This window comes from Trachypithecus francoisi, unplaced genomic scaffold (assembly GCF_009764315.1).
Source record: "Trachypithecus francoisi isolate TF-2019V2 unplaced genomic scaffold, Tfra_2.0 Lachesis_group2, whole genome shotgun sequence".
NCBI classification, from domain to species: Eukaryota; Metazoa; Chordata; class Mammalia; order Primates; family Cercopithecidae; genus Trachypithecus; species Trachypithecus francoisi.
Window position 1 is genome coordinate 115,356,649 of NW_022681465.1, and position 16,932 is coordinate 115,373,580.

Consider the following 16,932-nt stretch of genomic DNA (forward strand, 5'->3'; position numbering starts at 1 on the left):
CAAAAATTAGTTGGGCATGGTGGCATGTGCCTGTAATCCCAGCTACTCGGGTGGCTGAGGCATGAGAATCCCTGAAACCCAGGAGGCGGATGTTGCAGTGAGCCGAGATCATGCCACTGCACTCCGGCCTGGGCGACAAGACTGTGTCTCAAAAAAAAAAAAAAGTTATTTACGTATTTTTACTACCAGGAGTTGGAACACATTTTTGCAGATTTCACTTCGGGTTTACCAAATTAGTATTTTCTTTGAAAATATTATTGCTTGTAGTTGGTTCCACACAATCTATTTATAGAGGCCAATTACTAAGTAATTTCAAATAATATTAACTCATCAAATCAACAAGAACTGAGCAGTATCACTAATATCATTGACTCATCAAGAGCCAAGGAAAACCACTTAAAATCATTTGCCATGTTATTTGACTATTGACATCGCTTGCTGTGTCCTCAACTCTTCAAATGACTAATGTCACTGGTCTGAAAGTGCCTCCAGAGAGAGAGTCAGGAGTATTGAGGGCTCACTTTTGTTTCCCTTCACTTGGGGACTAGAGTTCTGTATTGCACATTGTCCATTAGCTGGAAAAAAAAAATACTTTTTCTAGATGTAGGGTTTCTTTCTCCTGGATAGGCTAGTCTAGTAACAGTTTCTCAGTGATGGGTGGTAGTGTACATACACAGAAATAATCCTTAAATTACAGTTTTGATAAATGCTATTAAGGAAAACTACAGACTATGATGAGAGCATTCAATAGAGATGTATCTACCCCAGAGCATGGCATGAGCTCAGAGTGTGCTTTTGTGAGTAAGTAGCATTAGGCAGAGACTTTAGGGCAATTGAGAAACAGGACTTGTTGCAGGCAGACGGAAGAGTGCATGAGATGTTCCTTTTTTCCCATTCTTTTTCACCTTTGCATTCCAGTTCCTACAGGCCTATCTTCAGGCTCACGGATTCTTTCTTTGGCTCTGTCTAGTCTACTGATGAGCCCACCAAAGGCATTCTTCTTTGGTAGCGTTTTTCATTTCCAGGATTTTCTTTTCTTTTTTAGAGTTTCCATTTCTCTTTTTATATTACCCATCAATTCTTGCATGTTGTCTATGTATTCAATTACAGCCCTTAATATATTATTGTTATTTTAACTTCTCCATCTGATAACTCCAAAATCTGTGTCATCTCTGAGTCTGATTCAGATGCTTGCTTTATCTCTTCAGACTGTATTTTTTCTTGCCTTTTAGCATGTTGTGTAATTTTTTGTTGAAAGCTGAGCATGCTGTATCTGGTAATTGGAACTGAGGTAATCAGACTTTTACTGTGAACTTTCATGTGAATCTCTAGGAGCTAGGCTGTGCTTAATGTCTGCTGTAGCTACAGGTGCCATAGGCGTCAGTTCCCTCTTGTTTCCATGTGTGTGTGTGTGTGTGTGTGTGTTGTTTTGTTTTGTTTGATTTATTGCTTCCCTGTTGTCTTTGGGATCCCTAAGAATTCCTTCTTAAGTGGAGTATGTTTAAGAAGAATTGTTTCTTAAGTAGAGTATGTTAAGAAGAATTCCTTCTTAAGTAGAGTAAGTTTAAGAAGAATTCCTTCTTAAAGGGAGTCCTGCACCTCTCTTAGTTGCAATCCACTGTCATTCTTCTGGAGTCCTATTGATATAATAGTACAGTGTTGAGGAGAGGAGGTATATAATAATCTATCATCTTACGATTAAATCTCAGGTTTTTCATGGGTGTCAGTCCCTGGACTGTGATCTTCAGAGGCATTTCTTAGCTTTTTTTCCATTCCTAGGTGAGAGGGTGGAGTTGTCTAATTGCCTTTCTCCCAGGTCGGAAAAGTTTCTAGTAAAATATTGCTCTTGAGGGCAAGCCTTTGTTTCAGAGAACACTCTGGGCATATTTCAAAATGGTAACTTTCCCCAGGCATATTTCAAAATGGTTACTTTTCTCCTACCCCTGCCAGAAGCACAAAGGGATTTTTCTTTGATTTCACTGTGAGAATCTGGTGGAGTTCCTGGAGGTAACCCCCCATAAAACTGTGGCCCCAGTCTTACTCTCAAGCCAGTCCATGATCTGCCTCCCACAATGTGTCAATCACCGTGTAAGTGTTCCTACCAGTTACTGGCTCCAGAAGCTTCTGCTCTTGGTAAGCTGATCTTGCCTGTGATTCTCTGTATCCACCTACTTCTCCAGTTTTCAGGGTGGCAATGTGTCCTGTGACCTCAACTATCTGATGGATCTAAGAGGAATCACTGGTTTTCAGTTTGTTTACCTTTTTGCTTGTGAGGATGTGAGTGATGACTTCCAAGCTCTCTACATGTTTCTAAGCTGGAGCTGGACGTCTCTCTCCTTAGCTGAGGGTTTGGAAGTGGTCAAGGGGGATATCTGATCAGTCTGCACTCCTTTCCATCAACTTCTCCTTGTAATTGGCTTAAATGCTCTGCTGTTAGACACAGCTGACATCATCTAGCTTGGGCTTTTGCTGATAATGTGTGGGTAAATGTGGCAGACAGAGATCATCCCAAAGCCATGTGTGGGAGGAAGAAATGTATAAGCCATAAACTTCTCCAATGCCATCTTCTCATTGCAGTGTCTGGCTGCTCTAGACCTGAGTTTTGTAAAAAACAAAACAAAAAGACACAACACACACACACACACACACACACCCCAAAATATTTTGCCATGGGCCCACTTGCAGCAGTTCAAATCTGCTTGCTCAGGCATTCTCATAGTATTTATGTTGATTCATCATATCAATAATCCCACCTCATTTGGGAGGTTCACCAGAGTTATTATGGGGAGAAAGAAACTCATGCTATTTCACCATCTTGTATGGAAACCAATAGGTTTAAAATTAAACCTTCCTTGATTTCTGGGAATTAACCTAACTTAGTGCGGCACTTCACCTTTTTATCCACAAATGGATATAGTCTACTGATATTGGGGTTAGGAATTTTGCATCCATGCAGTTTTTTTGTGTTTTCCCTTCTGGTCCTTATCTAATTTTGCCATTAGAGTTATGACATCATGGAATAAACTGAGAAGTGCTTCCTTTCCCCATTATTATCTAGAAGAGTTTGTATAACAGAATTATCTACTTCATGAATGGTAACATTTGTCTACTCACATTCTGAGCCTGGTATTTTCTTTGTGGAAATATTTTAAATTTCAAATTTGATTCTTTTTATGATTACAATTGTATCAGATTTTCTATTTCTTCTTGTGTAAATTTTATTTTTCTAAGAATTTGTTCATTTTACTTATTTCCATTTTTTGGCATGAACTTGTTTATATTTTTTTTTCATTAACCTTCTAACTTCTACTCCATGAATTTGTTTATCTTATTTTTTCATTAACCTTCTAATTTCTACTCCTTCAATAGTTAAATTCTGTTCCTTATTTCTAAAGTTTTTGTATATGCATCTGTCTTTTATTCTTCATCAATATTACCAGAAGTTTATAAATACTAAGTCAACTTTTGGCTTTGTTAATCCTTTCTTCATAAGTTTTTTAAAAATAATTACGTTCCATGCTTAATAAACTTAGCTTTTTATTTCCTTCTAATTTCTTTGGTTTTGTTATATTATATAGCTCATTAATTAATTTTCAAACTTTTTATCTAATTTTTGTATCAAGACTATAAGTACTTCTAAGCACTTCCCTGACTAAATTTCATACCATTTTATTTTTTCAGTAAGCTTTCTCAGATTGAATTACAAGTTTTGCTATGTGATATTCAGTTAGGAGTATTTTCTATTTTGTTTTGGTCACATTAAAAACTTTAGTGATATGCTTAGTTTGTTCAGGGTATGCATATAGGCATTTAATATGAGGAATATAATTTCTCTCAAATTTTATTTCATTACAATTACAGAAAGATGAAGTATGAATATAACATTTCCCTAATTACTTGTGAACACACTTTCTTTTTTTTTTTTTTTTTTTTTTTTTTTTTTGAGACGGAGTCTCGCTCTGTCGCCCAGGCTGGAGTGCAGTGGCCGGATCTCAGCTCACTGCAAGCTCCGCCTCCCGGGTTTACGCCATTCTCTCGCCTCAGCCTCCCGAGTAGCTGGGACTACAGGCGCCCGCCATCTCGCCCGGCTAATTTTTTGTATATTTTAGTAGAGACGGGGTTTCACCGTGTTAGCCAGGATGGTCTCGATCTCCTGACCTCGTGATCCGCCCGTCTCGGCCTCCCAAAGTGCTGGGATTACAGGCTTGAGCCACCGCGCCCGGCCAAGTGAACACACTTTCAATGATCAATGTGATATCACATCAGTGTGAAAGTCTTTAATTTTTCCTATGTTTTACTTGCTTTGCTTATATTTGTTGAAATATCATTTTATACCAGCATAGAACAAAAGTTTGGGAAAAATTGGGCAGGGTTTTTGTTGTTTTCCATTTCATTTTTCTGTAATAATACACTTCTATTTTTATTTCACAATTTTTAATTGGTATGTAATAATTGTACATATTTGGGGCTACATGTGGTATTTTGATACTGTATATAATGTGCAATGATCAAATCAGGAAAATTAGGATATCCATCACCTCAAACACTTATCTTTCCTTTGTGTTGGAAATATTACAATTCTTCTCTTCCTATTTTGAAACGTACAACACGTTATTGTTAACAATAATTTTCCTGCTGTACTATTTGAATACTAGAATTTATTCCTTCTATTTAACTGTATTTTTGTGCCCTTAACCAGCTTCTCTTCATCTTCTCCTACTCACTTCCCTTCCCAGCATCTGATAACCACCATTCTAATCTATACTTCCATGAGATCCACTTTTTTAGTTCCCACATATGAGTGAGAATGTGATATTTATCTTTCTATGCCTGGCTTATTTTACTTAAGATAATGACCTCCCGTTCCAGACATGTTGCTGGAAATGATAAAATTTTGTTCTTTTTTTATGACTGAATAATATCCCATTGTGTATATGTACCACATTTTCTTTAGCTGTTCATCCATTAGGTTAGGTTGATTCCATATCTTGGCTATTATGAATAGTGTTGCAATAAACATGGGCATGCTGATATCTCTTCCCTATAGAGATTTCCTTTCTTTTGGATACATATCAGCAGTGGGATTGCTGGATCATATGGTAGTTCTATTTTTAGTTTTTTGAGGAACCTCCATACTGTTTTCCATAGTGGCTGTACTACTTTACATTCCTACCAACAGTATACGAGCATTCCCCTCTTTGTGCATCTTCAATAGAATTTTTTTTTTCTGTCTTCCTGATAATGATTATTCTAACTGGAATGAGATGATATTTCATGTGCTTTTGATTGCATTTCCCTGATGATGTTGAACATTTTTTCAAATACCTGTTGGCCATAAGTATGTCTTCTTTTGAGAAATTTCTATTCAGGTCTTTCGTCCATTTTTAAAATTTAATTTAATTTAATTTGTCCCTCTTCTTCTTTGTGGTGGTATTTTTCCATGATTAAATCAGATTATTTGTTTCTTTTTCCTCTATTGAGTTGTTTGAATTTTTTTATTATTGTCGTTATTAATCCTTTGTCTGATGGATAGTTTGCAAATATTTTCTCCCATTCTGTAAGTCTCTTCACTTTATTATTTCCTTTGCTGTGCAGAAGTTTTTTAGATTGATGTAATCCCATTTTTGTTTTGGTTGCCTATATTAATTTTTTATTTCTTATGTATTTATTTTTTGAGACAGAGTCTTACTCTGTCACCCAGGCTGGAGTGCAGTGGGGCAATCTCGGCTCACTGCCACCTCTCCCTCCTTCAAGCGACTCTCTTTCCTCAACCTGTCAAGTAGCTAGGATTACAGGCATCCACCACAACATCTGGCTAATTTTTGTATTTTTAGTAGAGAGAGCGTTTCACCATGTTAGCCAGGCCGGTCTCAAAACCTGACCTCAAATGATCCACCTGCCTTGGCCTCCCAAAATGCTGGGATTCCAGGCGTGAGCCACCATGCCCAGCCAGTTGCCTATGATTTTGAAGTCTTACCCAAAAAATCTTTGCCCAGACCAATGACCTATAATGCTTTCTCAGTGTTTTATTTTAGTTGTTTCATAGTTTTAGGTCTTATGTTTAAATGTTTAATCCATTTTGAGTTGATTTTTGTATATGGTGAAATACGAGGTTCTAGTTTTATTCTTCTATGTGTGGATATCTGGTTTTCCCAGCACCATTTATTAAGGAGACTGTCCTTTCACAGTGTGTGTTCTTGGCTTCTTTATTGAGAAGCAGTTGGCTATAGGCATGTGAATTTATTTCTGGGTTCTCTATTCTATTCCACTGGTCTGTGTATCTGTTTTTATGTCAGTATCATGCCAGTACCATGCTGTTTTGTTTACTATTGCTTTGTAGTATAATTTGAAATCAGCTACTGTGATTCTTTGTTATTCTTGCTCAGGATTGTCTTAGCTATTCAGGGTCTTTTGTGGTTCCATATAAATTTTAGAATTGCTTTTTCTGTTTCTGTGGAGAATGTACTTGGTATTTTGATAAGGATTACATCTGTGGTTGCTTTGGGTAGTATAGACATTTTAACAATGTTAATTCTTCCACTCTATGAGCATGAAATATCTTTCCATTTTTTCGTGTGTCCTCCTCAGTTTCTTTCATCAGTGTTCTATAGTTTTTCTTGTAGAGATCTGTCACTTGTTTGGTTAAATTTATTCCTAGGTATTTTAGTTTCTGTAGCCATTGTAAGTGGGACTGCTTTCTTGATTTTTTTTTTCAGATTGATTGCTATATAAACACTACTGATGTTTGTATGTTGATTTTGAACCCTGCAACTTTACTGTAACTTCTTACGTAAGTTCTAAGAGTTTTTTGGTGGAGTCTTCAGGTTTTTTTACATATAAAATCACATCATCTGCAAACAAGTAATTTGACTCCTTCCTTTCTAATTTGGATGCCCTGTATTTCTTTCTCTTGCCTAATTGCTCTGGCTATAATTTCTAGTACTATATTCAATACAAATGGTGAAAGTGGGCATCCTTGTCTTATTCCATATCTTAGTGGGAAGGATTTCAGTTTTTCCCCTGTGTGGCTTAAAACATCCTATAGATATAACAAGTTATTTTAAATAGGTATCAACCTATCTCTGATCATACAAAAAGGAAAGAAAGAAAAACCCTGTACACATTAACTCTTTTCCCCCATTTTGAATTTTTGATGTCATAATTTGCATTTTATGTTGCCTATCTCTTAACAAATTGTAGTTATTATTTTAAATAGTTTTGTCTTTTAGTCTTCTTAGTAAATATATAAGTAGTTTACATATCACGATTATTACATTAGTATAACAATCATATTAGTGTCCTTTTCTTTTGGTTTGAAGAATCCCTTTAGCGTTTTTTTATAGATCCAATCTAGTAGCAATAAATTGCCCCAGCTTTTGTTTGTCTGGGAAAGTCTTTATTCCTCCTTCATTTCTGAAAGATAGTTTTTCTGGGTATGGTATTCTTGTTTGGCAGATTTTTTTCCCTCTTCAGAGTGGAAATACATCTTCCTACTCCATCCTGGCCTGTAGAGTTTCTACTGAGAAGTCTTCTGCTAGGAATATTTGATCTCTCTTATATGTTATTTGCTTCTTTTCTCTAGCTACTTTTAGAATCCCCTCTCTACGTTGGACCTTTGAGAGTTTGATTATATGTCTTGGAGTATTCTTATTTGGGTTGAATCTGATTGCTGACCTTTGGTCTTCATGTACCTGGATATTTATATATTTCTCCAGGTTTGGAAAGTTTTCTATTATTATTTCTTTAAATAAGCTTTCTACCTATTTTTCTTCCTCAGTTCCCTCTTTAAGTCCAATAATCTGAATATTTGCTGGTTTGATGTTGCCTTATAGATCCCCTAAGCTTGCTTTATTCCTTTTCATTATGTTTTCTTTCTCTCTTCTATGTATTTTCAAATAGTCTGTCTTTGAGCTCACTGATTCTTTCATATATTTGATTAATTCTGCTGTTGATGTTCTCTACTGAAATTTTCATAGTATTTTTCAACTCCAGGATTTCACTTTTTTTTTTTGAGACAGTGTCTTGCTCTGTTGCCCAGGCTGGAGTCCAATGGCGCAATCTTGGTTCACTGCAACCTCCGCCTTCTGGGTTGAAGCGATTCTCCTGCCTCTGCCACCTGAATAGCTGGCATTATGGGCATGTGCCACCATGACCAGCTAATTTTCGTATATTTAATAGAGACACGGTTTCACCATGTTATCCAGGCTGGTCTCAAACTCCTGACCTCAAGTGATTCACCAGCCTCAGCCTCCCAAAGTGCTGGGATTTCAGGCGTGAGCCACCATGCCTGACCGATTTCGCATTAAAAAAATTTGTTTTAATCTTTCTGTTACATTTTCTGGTACATTTCTGAATTAATCCTATGTGTTTTCATGAAGTTTGTTGAGCTATTTAGAACAGCTGTTTGGAATTTTTTTTTTTTTTTTGAGACAGTCTTGCCTCTGTCACCCAGGCTGGAGGGCATGGAGTACAGTGGGGCTATCTTGGCTCACTGCAGCCCCTGCCTCCTGGGTTCAAGTGATTCTCCTGCCTCAGCCTCCTGAGTAGCTGGGACTACAGGTGTGTGCTATCACGCCCGGCCAATTTTTTTTTTTTTTTTGAGACGGAGTCTGGCTCTGTTGCCCAGGCTGGAGTGCAGTGGCTGGATCTCAGCTCACTGCAAGCTCCGCCTCCTGGGTTTACGCCATTCTCCTGCCTCAGCCTCCCGAGTAGCTGGGACTACAGGTGCCCGCCACCTCGCCGGCTAGTTTTTTGTATTTTTTTAGTAGAGATGGGGTTTCACCATGTTAGCCAGGATGGTCTCGATCTCCTGACCTAGTGATCCGCCTGTCTCAGCCTCCCAAAGTGCTGGGAATCACAGGTGTGAGCCACCACGCCCAGCCTGGAATTCTTTATCTGAGACATTATACATCTTCATCACTTTGGGGTCTGCCTCTGGCACCTTGTTTTCTCTGGTTAGGTCATATTTCCTTGAATGTTTTTGAGCTTGTGGATGTGCAACAATGTCTTGCATTTAGGGACTAAATATTTATTTTAGTCTTCACAGTCTGGCCTCATTTGTGCCTGCCTTTCTGCAGAGGGCCTTCCAGGGATTCTGAGCCCACTGACTATTGAGTTCCCTGAGCCTGTGACTACTGTAGCCATCTCAGTACTGGAGGATGCTCTATGCCTGGGCTTGCTGTGAGTCTCATGAGGACTTTGAGGTTAATGAAGTTTTGTGTCCCAGATGGACCTGGGGAAGACCCAAGGAACGGATATACTGGGACTGTGTGGGAATGCTAGCCAGGGACCTGAGTCTAGAAGACTGTACTGTAGGCTCAGATGGGTGTGCCTCCTAGCAGGTCTTTGCATAGGTGGAATGGGTTCCTTACTGCAGCAAGAGGAGCTGGAGTTGAGACTGGGTCCCCTTGGAATCTGCTGTGGGACAGAGGCTGGAGAGCCTATTATGTTGACCCAGATAGGTAAGCATCTCTCAGCAGATCTCAATACAGATGGAATAGTTCTCTGATTGCAGTGGGAGGGGCTGGAGCTGAGACTGGTTCCCCTCAGGATCTGTTGTGGGATAAGGTTGGTAAGCCTATCAGGTCAGGGAAGCTCAGACTCCTGGGATTGAGGTATGAGTGAGTCTCCCTCTGGGTCCTTGTGTGAGCAACTCAGAGCTAGGACCTACATGGGAATGGTGAGGACTGGAGCTGAGCCACAAGGCAACTTTGAGGTTTACTTCTAAGATGGATATGAGCAGGTAGATGCCTTTCCACCAAGGCACTAGTGTACACAATTCCTTCTGGAGATCCCTTTAACAGATGGTTTTGGTTGCAGGTTCAAAGTAAAACAGTGTGGTAGCCAAAGCCCCTTGGGGGACTGGGCCATTTCTGGGCTGGAACCCAGGAACAAGATTGGTGGAACAGCCAACTGGTATTAGTCCACACTCTCAAAATAATCCTCCAAGATCTTGGGCTCCACCAAGATTTCACAAACTCCTATCTGAATCCTGAGGCAGAGAGACTTTGGATTGTGGATAGGTGCAGAATTCTTCTTGTTGTGGGGAGATTTGAGCAGGTTACCTTCTATTCTGCCATCTTGGTGACCAGAATTTTCTAATTTTCAATTTTTTTGACGTATGATTTATTTAGAGGTATGATTTTTAAATTTCAAATATATATTTTTAGCTAAATTTTTAAATATTGATTTCTAATGTAATTACATGTAGTTAAGTTACAATACATAAAACATCATTTCAACTTATTATTCTTCTTTAATTGCCCAATATGTTGTCAGTTGTCATAAATATTTCATATGTGTTTGAAAAGAATGGGAGTTGTTCAGTTGTTGGAGGCTCAGAGATATATGTGTTTTCCTGAGATCAAACTTGTTTGTTGTATTATTCAAATTATGTATATATTATTTTTTTTTCTGCTGAGCTATCAATTACTGAGAGACATGTTAAACTTGTTCCCTAGGATGGAGGCTTTGTCAATCTCTCCTTGAGGTTATGACAACTTTTAATATATTAACCAGGTTAATTGAACGTTGACATCTTTATAATATTTATTTGATGATCCTTGTCTATCCAGTAATGTTTTTCTGCCTGAAAATCAAAAGCCCTGTATATACAGAATTATGGTGATCTATATTAGGAACACTGTAGTTTAAATTGCTTTAGAAATAAAGAAGAAACTGCCACATTTGGGAACTTTGCTAGGAATTTAAATGCCTATTCTCTTTCACCACTAAAACTTTGTGTTACAGGTTTGTCACACATTATTGGAAATGGCACTTGGTCTAATTCCAATTGTTAGAAATAGACGATTTTATATTAAAAGTTGAAATATAGGTTCCAGAAATTTCTGATTTGATAATTCAGGCCAAACATCCTGCTGAAAACAGCTAAAAAAGGCAAAAGGCTGAGCAAGAAAAAAAAAAAAAAACCAACTCTTGAAAGCATCAAATAGCTGAAAGGTGAGTTGGAAATTCTCAGCCAACATCAGGGAGGGGATTGGAATTCAGAGAGGTGAGCCATAGCCACTAGAAAACTTAAACAATCATATGAACCAACTTGACCTGACACCCCCAGAACGCTTTAGCCAACAACAGCAGGATATGCATTGTTTTCAAATACATACGAGGCCATTTACAAAGTCTCAATCATTTAAAAGGATTGAAATAACACAAAGTATGCTTTTCTGGCCACAATGATATTAAAACAAAAACAGGAATAAAATGGGCCTGGGCACAGTGGCTCATGCCTGTAATCCCAGCACTTTGGGAGGCTAAGGTGGGCAAATCACTTGTCAGGCGTTCGAGACCAGCCTGGCAACCCCATCTCTACTAAAAATACAAAAATTAGCCAAGTGTGGTGGCGCATGCCTGTTATCCCAGCTACTCAGGAAGCTGAGGCAGGAGAATCACTTGAACCTGGGAGGCAGAGGTTGCAATGAGCCGAGATTGCACTACTGCACTCCAGCCTGGGCAACAGAGTGAGACTCTGTCTCAACAACAACAATAACAAAAAAAAAAAAAAGAAAGAAAGAAAGAAAGAAAGAAAAGAAAGAAAATTGGGATATACTCAAGTATTTTGAAAATTAAAAACAATTTTTAAATAACCCACGAGTAGAAGAGCAAATTAACCCAAAGCAAGAAGAATATATTAAGGATGCAAATGAAAATCAGTGCAGTAGAAAATCAAAAAGCAGGAGAGAAAAATCAGTGAAACAAAAAGTTGCTTCTTTGAAAAGACCAACAAGATTGAAAAACCTTTAGCTAAAGTAAGAAAAAAGGTAAAAAACACAAATGCATAAATAATGAGTGAATATGCGGATGTCATTACTGACCCTACAACAATTGAAAGGATTATAAGGGAATACCAGGAATAATTGTATGGCAACAAATTAGACAACTCAGATGAAATGGAAATTTCTAGAAAGACACAAACTACCAAAAGTAATTCAAGAAGAAGAAATATAAAATCTTAATAGACTTATAATAACGAAAAAAAAATTGAATTCATAATATAAAATCTGGCCACAAAGAAAAGCTTGGGTCAGAGGTGTTCACTGGTGGTCTATCAAACATTTACAACAGAAGTAATATCATTTCTTCACAAACTCTTCCAGTAGAAGTAATATGAAGGACCACTTCCAAATTTATTCTATGAGGCCAGTATTACCCTGAAACCAAAGCCAAAGACATCATGAGAAAACTATAGAATATAGATACAAATGCCCTTAACAAAATATTAGCAAAACAACTTTAGGAACAGAGAAAGAGAATTATATACCATGACCAACTGGGATGTATCTGTGGAATGCAAGGTTGATTTAACATCTGAAAATCAATTAATATAATAGACAATATTAATAGGATAAAGGACAAAATTTATGTGATTACCTCAGTAGATACAAAAAAAGATATTTGATAAAATCCAATACCCATTCATGATAAAAAAAAAACTCTCAATAAATTAGGAATAGGAGGCACCTTCCTCAATCTAATGAAGTGTGTCTATAAGAAGCTTACAGCTAACATCATACTTAATGGTGAAATACTGGATGCTTTTCCCATAAAATGAGGAATAAGGCAAGCATGTGTGCTCTTGCCATTTCTAGTCAGCACTGTAGGGAAGTTCTAGCCAGTCCAATAATAAAAAAGAAGGCAGTCCAGATCGAAAAAAGATAAATAAAACTGTATTTATTCACAAATATGAAGAAAATACCAGGACGGGCACGTGGTTCATGCCAGTGGTACCAGCACTTTGGGAGGCCAAGGTAGATGGATTGCTTGAGTCCAGGAGTTTGAGACAAACCTGGGCAACATACAAAACCCTGTGTCTACAAAAACAAAACAGAACCAAAATAGCCAGGCATGGTGGCATGTACCTGTAGTCCCAGCTACTTGGGAGGCTGGGGAGGGAGGACTGCTTGTGTCCAGGAGGTCGAGGCTGCAGTAAGCTGTAATCATGCCACTGCATTTCAGCCTAGGCAACAGAGCGAGACCCTGTCTCAAAAGGAAAAGAAAAGAAAATACTGAGGAATCCATAAAAAAACCAAAACCCAGCTACTAGAACTAATAAACACGTTGAGTACATTTGAGGACCTAGGATTAAGACACAAAAAGCAACTGTACTTTGCGATACTAGCAATGACCAATATGAAAATGAAATTAATAAAACTAGTCCATCAAAGAGAATAAAATGCTTAGGAGTAAACTTAACAAAAATGTGTAAGACGTGTATGTTGAAAACTACAAAACACTGCCTGAGAGATATTAAAGAAAATCTAAATAAATCAAAAGACATTTCATGTTCATAGACTGGAAGACACAATATTGTTATGTATCAGTTGTTCCCTGATTGATCTAATAAATTCAATGTGACTTTTCTCACATTCTAGTAGGCCCAGAATTGACAAGATGACTTAAATACTTATATGGAAGTGCAAAAGACCCCAAAGAGGCCAATTTTGAAAAATAACGAAGTTAAAGGACTTCATACTCCCTGATTTCAAAGTTTACTAAAAGTTACAGTAATCAAGATAGTTGTGACATGAATGCAAGGAAAGATGTAGATCAATGGAACAGAACTGATTTAAAAATAGTTCTTCATTTGTGATCACTTGATTTTTATCAACATACCAAGGAAATTTTATAGGGAAAAGAGCCTTTTCAACAAATGACGTTTGTTTTCAAGAAATTATGCAACAAAATGACAATTGGATAAAGATGAATTTAGACCTTCATGTCACAACATACATAAAAATTAAATCAAAATGGACCGTCGGCCTAAACATAAGAGCTAAAACGATTATGCTTTTAGAAAAACAAGGAAATCTTCACGGCCTTCAGCAATTTCTTGGCAAAAGGGTAGTTTTATCAACACAGAGCTCTACTACGTTTGGACATCCAGATGCAAAGAGATCAACGTGTATCCAAACTTCACTTTAGATATAAAAATTAACTCAAAATACAGACAGAAATGTAAAACCTAGGAATATAAAACTTCCAGAACAAAACATAGAAGAAAATCTTTGTGACCTTAGGTTGGGTGAAGATTTCTTGGATACAATATGAAACACACAGTCTATAATAGAACAAATTGATAAACTGAACTCTAGTAAAATTAAAAACTTCTGCTCTTCGGAGGACACTGTTAAGAGAATAAAAAAAGAATAAAAATACAAGCCACGAACTGGGAGAAAATATTTGCATGGCATATTTTTGGTAAATTACTCATAATATATACAGAACTCTCCAAACTAAGTAAGAAAATTTTAAAAACCTAATAAAAATTTGGCAAGGTTTCACAGATGCCTCACCATATATGCACATATACATGACAAATAAGGGCATGAAAAGACGTGTCCATCAACTGGTAAATAAACAAATTAAATATATCTGTACAATGGACTACTCCTCAGTAATAAAAGGGAATGAACTATTGATGTACTCAATAACACATATGAATCTAAAACATTACGCTGATTGAAAGCAGAGAGTAGATACTGTTTAATTTCATTTTATGAAACTCAAACGAGTTAGTTTCATTTTATGAAGCTCAAACGAGAGACCTGTGGCTGCCTGGGGATAGAAGTGAAGGGGAGAAGATTACAAAGGAGCAGAAAGAAATTTGGGGGGCGATGGATAGGTTCTCTCTCTCTCTCTTTTTTTTTTTTGAGACAGAATCTTGCTCTGTCATCCAGGCTGGAGAGCAGTGGTGCCATCTAAGTTCACTGCTGCAACTTCCACCTCCTGGATTCAAGCAGTTTTCCCTGCCTCAGCCTCCCGAGCAGCTGGGATTACAGGCATCCGTCACCACACCTGGCTAATTTTTGTATTTTTAGTAGAGATGGGGTTTCACCACGTTGGGCAAGCTGGTCTCGAACTCCTGGCCTCCAGTGATCCATCCGCCTCGGCCTCTCAAAGTGCTGGGATTACAGGCGTGAGCCACCATGCCTGGTCGGTTCCTTGTCTTGATTGTGATGATGGTTTCCCACTTACATACATGTTTCAAAATTTGTCAATGTATATACCCAAATATATGCAGTTTATTAGATGTCTCAAAACTATTTTTAAAAATCGGGTATGCATTTTATGTATATTTGCTTTTTTATTTCTTTTTTCTATAAATTATTCTTTATTCATCCACAATGAAATAAAAACAGTATGTGGCTTCAAAACTAACAGAAGGTTAAAATGGAATGGGGAAAACAGCAGCCAATCCAAAGGAAGGAGAGAAAGAAGCGGAGAAACAACACAGAACAGTCAGGAGGAATGGAGAGCACAGAGGGCAGCCAGAGGGTGCTGGCCGCAGGGATGGCATTAGAGAGAATGAACTAAATGGTCCAATTAAAGGATTAAAATGTTGGGCTATATTAAAACTGATATGTCTACAAAGCTCAAATAGAGCACATAGGATACAGAAAATTTGCAAGTCAAGGAGAAGTTATATCATGCAACCTCACACTAAAAGAAAGCTGATTTAGCTATACTGGACTAACATTGGGGGAAATTTTCAAGACAAGTTATTTCTGGGAATAAAATCAGTCAATTCATTAAGATAAAAGGATAATGTCACCAAGAAGATAACAATTAGAAATGTGTATGTTCTAAATGTTGTTTCAAATAGTAAAAAGCTTGTTCTTTAAAACAAGGGGAAAAAGGGGCCGGGTGCTGTGGCTCCCGCCTGTAATCCCAGCGCTTTGGGATGTCAAAGCAGGTGGATCACCTGAGGTCAGGAGTTCAAGACCAGCCTGGCCAACATGGCGAAACCCTGTCTCTACTAAAAATACAAAAATTAGCTAGGCATCGTGGTGGGCGCCTGTAATCCCAGCTACACTGGAGGCTGAGGCACGAGAATCCCTTAACCCGGGAGGCAGAGGTTGCAGTGAGCTGAGACCATGCCAGGCACTCTAGCCTAGGCAACAGAGCCAGACTCGGTCTCAAAAATAAATAAATAAATATAAAAGAAGGGTAAAAATGGACAAAACTGCAATTGAAATGGGAGAAATAGTAAAATCCATGATGAGTGGAATCTACTGAAACAACCTTCTGGCTGGGCGTGGTGGCTCATGCCTGTAATCCCAGCCGTTTGGGAGGCGAAGGTGGGCTGATTACCTGAGGTCAGGAGTTCAAGACCAGCCTGGCCAATGTGGCAAAACCCCATCTGTACTAAAAATACAAAAATTAGCTGAGTGTGGTGGCACGTGCCTGTAATCCAAGCTACTCAGGAGGCTGAGGCAGGAGAATTGCTTGAACTCAGGAGGTGGAGGCTGCAGTGAGCCAAGATGGCGCCATTGTGCTCCAGCCTGGGCGACAAGAGTGAAACTCCCTCCAGAAAAACAAACAACAACAACAACAACAAAACAAACAAACAAAAAAACCCTAACTTTCTATCAAACTAATATAACAAGGAGACAACAAAATCAAGATACAAAATATTTCAATAACAAATCAAATTTGACATCATGGGCATGTATAGATAATATCCCCAACAACCACCAATTCCCTGTTCTTTTGGAATGCATGGGAATACTTACAAAAATTGGGACAGAAGAAATCTCCTCTGCCCTCCTACCCCTGCTTCTCCCTCTACCTGCTGATAGCAACAAAGGCCAGAGATAAGGGAGTTTTCTTTAGAAGTGGAACACGAAGTATAAGTTGGGTGACCAAATTTAACAAATAACAACACAGGATTCTCAGTCAAATTTGCATTTCAGAGAAACAAAAAATAATTTCTTAGTATAAATATGTCCCATTTTCATGCTAAAAAATAGTGTGTGTGTTGTTTCTCTGAAATTCAAATTCAACTGTGCATCCAGTATTTTTTCTGGAAACCCTAATCATAGGAGAGAAGGGATTGTCATCAGGGAGATGTCTGGAGACTCCTCATCTCTTCCCTGAACTAAAGGTTTGGTTGGGGCCCTTGGCTCAGTCATGTGA